This window comes from Gavialis gangeticus, unplaced genomic scaffold (assembly GCF_001723915.1).
Source record: "Gavialis gangeticus isolate Ggan-Ray unplaced genomic scaffold, GavGan_comp1, whole genome shotgun sequence".
NCBI classification, from domain to species: Eukaryota; Metazoa; Chordata; order Crocodylia; family Gavialidae; genus Gavialis; species Gavialis gangeticus.
Genome location: NW_017728994.1, coordinates 4,727,971 through 4,735,453, shown reverse-complemented (window position 1 = coordinate 4,735,453; position 7,483 = coordinate 4,727,971). Strand labels below are relative to the sequence as shown.

The 7,483-nt window shown below is 40.9% G+C and overlaps 1 protein-coding gene across 2 annotated transcripts in view; it reads left to right on the top strand.

The window, feature by feature from the left end:
- GRID1 (glutamate ionotropic receptor delta type subunit 1) overlaps positions 1–7,483 on the top strand; it is a 1,431,845-nt gene that overhangs the window by 371,131 nt on the left and 1,053,231 nt on the right. The window lies entirely within an intron of this gene.

Sequence of the window (7,483 nt, the reverse complement as noted above, 5' to 3'; positions counted from 1 at the left end):
TTTGGTGAACTGGTCATAGAAGGCCACCAGGTTGGTCTGACATGGCCTGCCTCTAATGAACCCGTGTATCAGTTGATTGTCTTGTAGTTAATCTTAGTATTAAGCCTGAAATATGTGTTTAGTCAGGTCAGATATTTCCAGACATCAAGCACTTCAGGTAATAATATACATTAAAAGCTACCTGGTTCCACCCTGTTCCACTTAAAATGCCCTTATGTGGAATATTTTTTAGATAGCTGAACAAGAAAAATATTTGCCCCTTTTTCTGATGGAATTTTTTCATACTCTACTCCATATTTTTTCTTGACGTCTGCTCTTTTCCTTATGGTGAAGGGTGAGTTGTATCCAGCTGTCAAATTGGAGCAAACTGTGGCCGAGTTTGTCAGAGTAGTCAGTTCATTGAACTTTGTTTTCAACAGTTTTAAGATACAAATCTTAAGTAACTAATATCTTGGGTCTTTAAATTCAATAACTCTCCTCAGTGGTAAAGGAGAATCTACAGATCTGTCTGTACTGCCCCCCCAGGGCTCTTACATGTGGCGTTTAGAATATGGTCCTGCTGACCTGTTCCTGCATTGTGTATGCCAAACCCAGAAACAAGGCAGTGCAGCTGCCTGGAGGGTGCTATTGAGCTTGGCAGCAGTAGTAGGGGCTGCCCTCAATTCAGCTTTCCTGCCTCATTTCCAGAGTTTGTTTCTCTGGAGAGCAAGTTGGTAGAAGCATGCCTTTTGCCAGAGCACTAGGGAGTACTCTGGAAGCAACCTGGACATACCTTCCATTTACCCGAGAGAAAGCCTCTTTTAAAACTTTTGTTGGTATAAAATGAGATTACTGCTGGTTGATTAATACAAGGGCACAGTGACTGAATTATCCCCCTGCTTATACCACTTCTCAAGCCATTTGAGTGTTAAAGAAAAAAAATATACAATGGCCCAAAGCAGCTTCTATTGAAGGGCAGATTACCCTTTAAGCAGGGCCACCTGGCCCCAGAGATGCAGTAGCTGAAACACCAAGCTGTGCTGTGCTGCATATGTAAGCTGAAACCCAAGCCCTTCATTCAGGCTTTGGATGCTTATGGCCTCACATAAGTAGCAGCACAGCCTAGCCCCTGCCTTGCCTCAAGCCCTACTTCAGCAGTAGATCCTAGTACCTCACCACTGCCTATCCTGTTGTGTGCCTGGACTCCACAGCTCCTGACCTGGACTATGAATTTTGGATATTATTTTGGATTAGAAATGAAGACTCTACCTGGTTTTTTCCCCTTTGGCACAGCCTCAACCAGAGAACTGGACTACTTGCAAACACAGGTACTTGGCTAACTCCATACTCTACAAGGCTGCTTAAACCCCCATCCTTATAGTTTCTTCTCTTTGAATTTGGAGCAGGAACCATATTCAGTCTTTTGTGGTTTCAAAATGAAAATGAATCAATGAGATGGGCCTAATTAAACGAACTAGAACTGTTATCCCAGAAATCAAACTAGTATTTTTAAACATTACTGAACTTTTTAATTCTGTATGCTTAAATATGTTCCTAAAAAGGGGGGAGGAAAAGTCTTCACAAATGATAATGTGTATCTGCTGGCATGGATTATAAAATTCATTAAACTTTGACTCAGGGCATGAAACATTAAATATATAGATCTCATTAGCTCAACCTGTATAATTTACAGCCATGATAAGCACTAGCTCCATCTGGTTAAAAAAAATTCTAAATGGAGTACATTAAAGTTACTGAATATCTCTAGCAGTGCAATAAGTGACGAGAGCTGTTTCCAAACCAGGGTTTGGTATCAGTTCTGTAGATCCATGTCAAATTTGGGGAAAGACCTTGAAAAATCTCCCGCCTTTCATGTAAGCATATGCATTTTGGATCCAATCTATTGCTAAACTGCTGTTAGAGATGATGATTTATGATCAAGGTTAGACTATACCATGACAATATTGTTTTAGTTAGCATAATTGCAAGATGTCCAAACCAATTTCAAGCTACAAAAAGTATCGTTTCTTTTTCACAGTATCTATCCAATTTAATCTGTCTCAATTAAAGAAGTCTTGAATATAACACCTAAATCCACTATTGTTCTTAACAGTCAATTACTCTTCCTATCATGTGTCTCCTCTGACATAGTTTGTTGCTTTTTAAGCCACTGTGGTTGTGCTAGATACCATTCAATACCATGTAAAATAAGTATATTTTCTTTTTTCGATAGTAGCTCATATCTATGCATCAAACACTTATCAATCAATATTTTCATTTGTGACAACATAATACCTCTATTTGATTTTTCCGTGCTGTTCATGGTCTGCTCTTCATTCTAAAACACACCAGTGACTCCTAAAAATATTATTTTGTTTATTTAAATTTCTGTATTAGATTAGAGTACAAGGAGGTGGGAGGGTAGACAGCTGCTATGGCTCTGACTTGCAGGCTGTGGCTCTGGTTGCAGGCTGTGGTGAGGCCAGAGAAGAGTAAGTGCTAGCAGGGAGAGGGGAGGTTGGGGGGGAGGTTAAGGCTGCAGGGAGGGGCAGAAGGAGGAGCAGAGAGATGGTGGGAATGGGGGCAGGCAGTGGGGCAGAGGTGGCAAGAGAGACGAGGAGCAGGAAGGCAGGTGCCAGAGGTGTAGGCTTTGGATAAATAAGGTATTTTTGTTGCTATTTTTGTGATCTGTGTGAAGCTGGGCTCAGCCTGGGACAACAGCAGCAATGGGCATTGCCTAGTTTCTCCACTGTTCCCTGACAGCCTGGGAGCAGGTGGGCGAAGGGGGTGGGGGTGAAAGGAATCAGACTACTGTTGCCATTGCTGTCTCTAGGTGAACCTAGCTAACCTGGCTGCAGCATCTCCGAAGTGGCTTTGGTGTGCTGCCCTATAGGTCATCTGGGGGCAGTGGTGAGGGATGGAATGGGAGTAGAGGGACCAAGCCACTGGGCACAATGTTTCCCTTTTTCCAGGTATACAGGACCTCACTTGGCCTTCAGAAGGTCTCAAAGATGATAGTCAATGAAAAGAGTTGTTTCTTCACTGAAATTGAGAATTGGCTTCAGCCAGTTCCATGAGTACACTAGAGTGCATCTTGTCTGGCCCTATTGACATGAAAATATCCAGCTTCTCTAAGTAATACCTAACCTGTTATTCCACTACTCTAGACTGCTTATCTTCTCCCCTATCCTTGCTGCCAGCTCTGCTCATCAACTGATGGCTGACCTTATTCATGAAGACTGAAGTAAAAAAGGCATTACATTTTAGCCTTCTTTACATGATCTATAATTAGATTGCCCTTTGCATTCAGTAAAGGTCCTACACTTTCCCTGTTTCCATCTTACTTCTGTCATAGTTATAGAAAGCCTTTTGTTGCTTTTTATGGCTCCATTTCAGTTCATGCCTTAGCCTTTCTACTTTCCCTCTGTAGAGCTATATATGTTGCTGACAGATGTGACACCCTCCCTTCCCCCCGTGCTTTACCAGATGAAGCAGCACGTTAGTTGGATCCAGCTCCTCAGTGTCTATATCGATTGGGCGCTTTTATCTAATAGCTGATTGAATCAGCTATTAGATAAAAGCGCTAAAAAAGTCCTGCTGAGGTGCCTGATCTATACAGACTTTTTTAAATGTCTCTAAGAGCCATGATGCTCTAATACTCATCATTAATAATATGGCCAAATTTCCATTTCTAATGAAATCCTTTTTTGAGTTTCAACTTATTGGAAAGTTCTCTGTTTAGCTAGGCCAGTATTTTGCTACACTTCTTATTCTTCCTTCTCACTGCTATATAGACTACTCTTGCTCCCATAATATGGTCTTTTTAAGGTACAGATCTCTCTTGGACTCCCCTCAGACATTTTACCCGTGGGATCCTGCCTGGCAGTTGCCTTCCATCCTCACATTCTCAACTAATTCTTCTTTATTTATGAGAACCAAATAGAGAAGAGTCACCTCCCTAGCTGGCTTTTTCACCATTTATACCAGAACGCAGAAATGAAGAAGTCTACACAAATCTAATAACATTTACAAGGTTTATGTTTACTTCTCTGTTTTTCATTTGGACACATTATTAATGCCCCTAAAATTGAGGTCACTGCTCACATTTGAAACTTCTAAGGATAATCTAGAAAAAATTAACCAGACTTTATTTATTTTCAAGGGGAAACTAACATTTATACTAACTGTCCATTTCTGAATCGGGTAACACCATCAGTAAGTGATGGAATTACTAGTTAGGATTTTGGCAACAAATGGAATGATAATCAGATGCTATGACTAAGCTGGAGACAAGTGTGGAGAAAAAATTGCTTCCTCCCTGTTTTGTTTAAAGGATTGTAAAATGTTTTATCTGTTGCATAATGCCATATGGAAGAGGCCTGTAGAACTTAATAGGGATGACATCATTAGGGTTATATAGAAGCTAATTTTTAAAACTAATAGAGTAAATAAAACATTGTGTCTTTTCCATAGTTTGAGAAATTCTATCCTGTAGTCAAATCTGCCTGATGGCTAAAAAGTTCTATGAGAAGGCTGTTTTATTATAGATGAATTTCATGTGATCATATTTTCAAACCGATTTCTGTTTTAAGATATGCAGTAGGGCTACATTGCAGTACACCATTTGAGGTGTATTGGCCCAACCATATTTCCAAGAGGTAATGTGGTTCATGGAGGTACAGTTCATAGGACAGGATCTCAGTTATGTAAATTGTCATAGTTCTCGTGATTTGGTAAACTGTGATTTATAGTCGCCGAATGCCTGGTGTTTAGTCTCCTAGGCTTTCTTGAATACTGCTATTGCACTTTCTTTAACAAGGCCATATGAGCTCCCTGTTTTGGCTGGCTAACTTCTCTTTACCTCTCTGTCACCACTTTCTACAGGTTAGTATCCCTCATTGACCAAACCATGCAAAGTCATGGTGCTTAGTATAAGCTGGGGTCTCAGTGGAGGACCGATTCAGTGAAGCCTGCATTTTGATCTTGTATGCTGGAATTTATGCTTTTGATATATTTAGTAATATGCCTTTCACTAGTTTAATAGTAAGGGTCTCTTGACTAAAGGAATTTAGACTACTCATATCAAAACATGTTGGTAACATATGTTATGGACACACAAAGTACATATTCTAGCCTATATGTAAGTATATTGATAACATTTAGGTTAGGTAAATTTAATTCTAATATTTATGCTAAGATCTAATTTCCTAATTTCTCTTGTGACTAGTTAAAAAGCACCAATGAAGGAAATGAGCTTTTGAACTTACCTGGTGTAAAACATGCAGCTGTATTGGATAATGTGGAAAAAATTAGTTGTAGGCCAGTAACAACACATTGAATGATCAAGCCTACTCTGGGTGAAATTTTGTCCTTAGTTAAAGCTGTTAATGGGGTTGGAAAGGGTATAAAGGAAGTTAGAATTGGTTCAAGTTTTTTTTTTTTTTTTTTTGGTCTGTAATGAAGTAAGGTGAGTCTTATGTGGAGTAGTGTGTCCAGTTTGGGGCCCTACATTTCAAGAAAGAAATGGATGGTTTGGCAAGAGTCCGGTGCAGGGCAACAAAAAGGATTAGTGGCCTGGGAGGCAAGACTTGTGAGGAAAGGCTGAAAGAACTAGAGCTGTTTAGTCTGGAGAAGAGAAGACTGTGGTGAGGATTTAATAAGTCTTCAAATACCAGAAGGCTGATTAGACAGAAGATAGAGATTAGCTTTTCTCTGTGATCATAGGGTACAAGATCAGAGTAATGGTCTCAAGCTGCAGCAGGGGAAATTTAGTTTGGAAATTAGGAGACGCTTTCTGACTATGAGGGTGGTTGAGCATTGGAACAGGCTACCTAGAGAAACTGTAATCTCCATGCTTGGAGACCAAGGTTGATCCTGTTTTGAGCTGGGGGTGAAACTAGATGATCTTGTGAGATCCCTTCCTACCCTACTTTCCTATGATCCTATGAAGCACAATAAGTGCAGACTTATTATTTGTAAAGATGTACTATGATATCACCAAATGAATGATGCAATTTCTAATTTATTTGTGTTGCTAGCTTACTGTTTTATTTTGTAAGCAAAATATATTTTTATTTAACTATTTCCTTTTTATGCAAAACAGAGTTGTGCATGTTGTCAGATATATTCAGTGTACCCATCTTCATGTTTTAATACTTATAAAGCATAATTCTTTGCAGTGATTCAATTACTGTCTAAATTTTAAATTGGTGCATAAGTCCATGCCTATCTGGGGTGGACTTTGAAGAAAAGATGGCATTAAAAAGACTGGATACACTTGTAAAATGTGTACTTTAAGAGTTCTGGGATTGATGATGCTTTTCAAAAATGGCCTCAGGAATTCTAAACACTACAGGGTTAAAAGATACATTGGCAAGAAATTTTGTGCCCTGATTTTTTCCAGATTGCAGTAGCTCATATGTACAAAATGTGAGTTTTATTTATGGCTATTCACATATCAAATACAGGTTTCCCTCTCGAAAACAAAATCACAGGGTTTATTTGCTACTGGATAATAAAAACAGTTTGTCTTATTGGCTGGCCCAAAACATTTTCTGAGAAGCCACAGCATAGTCCTTAGGTTTTCCACATGCTTTGCTCCTGCCACGCACCCTCTCCCTCTGGGAATACAGTGTGTTCGTCACTGGATTCTACTACTCCAGTCAAGCAAGGAGCAGAACATGCCCCTTCACAAACCTCACATTGTACAGCAGAGAGAGAGGCTGACTTGGAGCAGTCTGGGTTAGCCAATCAGGGTTGACCTATGCACTGCTGCCAGCTGCTGTCAGGCAGACTGAGGAAGCCTGTTGAGCATGCTGAGATGTGTGCACAGGTCCCCTCTGGCTGCACAGCTTCTGCACTGCAAGCTCTCTCAGAGGATGAGCATTCAAGTGTCTGCTCAGGCATCTCCAGGTACATTTTCTACCAGGAGAACAAACCGGGGAGAATTCTCCTAGGTCATTTGGACACGTGTATCCAGTCTTTATCTCCTGTCCTCTGGTAAGTAGACCTAGTTGTCAAACTCCAGATTAAGATACACCTGCAATATGTTCTTTAAGTTTACCTGAAATTTGCACCTGGGTGAAAATGCAGGGTTGATCCTTATTAGGCAAAGTGGATGCCATGCCAGAAGACAAGGGGGTAAAAGCACCCTGTTCAAATTTGCTGATGACACGGGCATGTGGGCATGCTAGAAGGAAGGAATGGGCTACAATCGGACCTAGGCAGGTTACAGGGGTGGGCGGATGAGAATAGGATGGGATTCAACACTGACAAGTGCAAGGTGATGCACCTGGGGAAGAAGAACCAGCACCATACCTACAGGCTGGAGAACTCCCTTCTCGTCAGTGCAGAGGCAGAAAAGGATCTTGGAGTCATCATTGATGCCAAGATGAACGTGGGCCGGCAGTGTGGGGATGCAGTCAGGAAGGCGAACTGCACCTTGTCATGCATCCACAGATGCCTCTCAAGCAGGTCCAAGGAGGTGATCCTCCCCCTCTATGCG